Raw genomic sequence first — 312 nt, forward strand, 5'->3', positions numbered from 1 at the left:
TTCTTCACGGAAACCTCAAGACGGAACCGTATTTGAAGGAACTGAAGGCAGTTTTAACCTCCACTGTGAGCAGTCAGCCCAAGGGGACGACTGATGCGGATTGAGACTCGTGTTTCTGCTTTACATTGTGGTTTGAAGTGTGTACCTTGTGCTGCTTTTGAGAATTTGTGATGTGAACATTTTTGGTTACAGATACCTCAGTGTAATACTGATTGTCCGTAATTAGGATTGTTGTCTACCCAGATTTCACCGGAAACTCAACTTATTCTCATTTGAGCCATATTTATCTGTCTATTTCTCAGCATTCTTCAG

The sequence above is a fragment of the Lemur catta genome, chromosome 26, assembly GCF_020740605.2.
Source record: "Lemur catta isolate mLemCat1 chromosome 26, mLemCat1.pri, whole genome shotgun sequence".
In the NCBI taxonomy this organism is placed as follows: Eukaryota; Metazoa; Chordata; class Mammalia; order Primates; family Lemuridae; genus Lemur; species Lemur catta.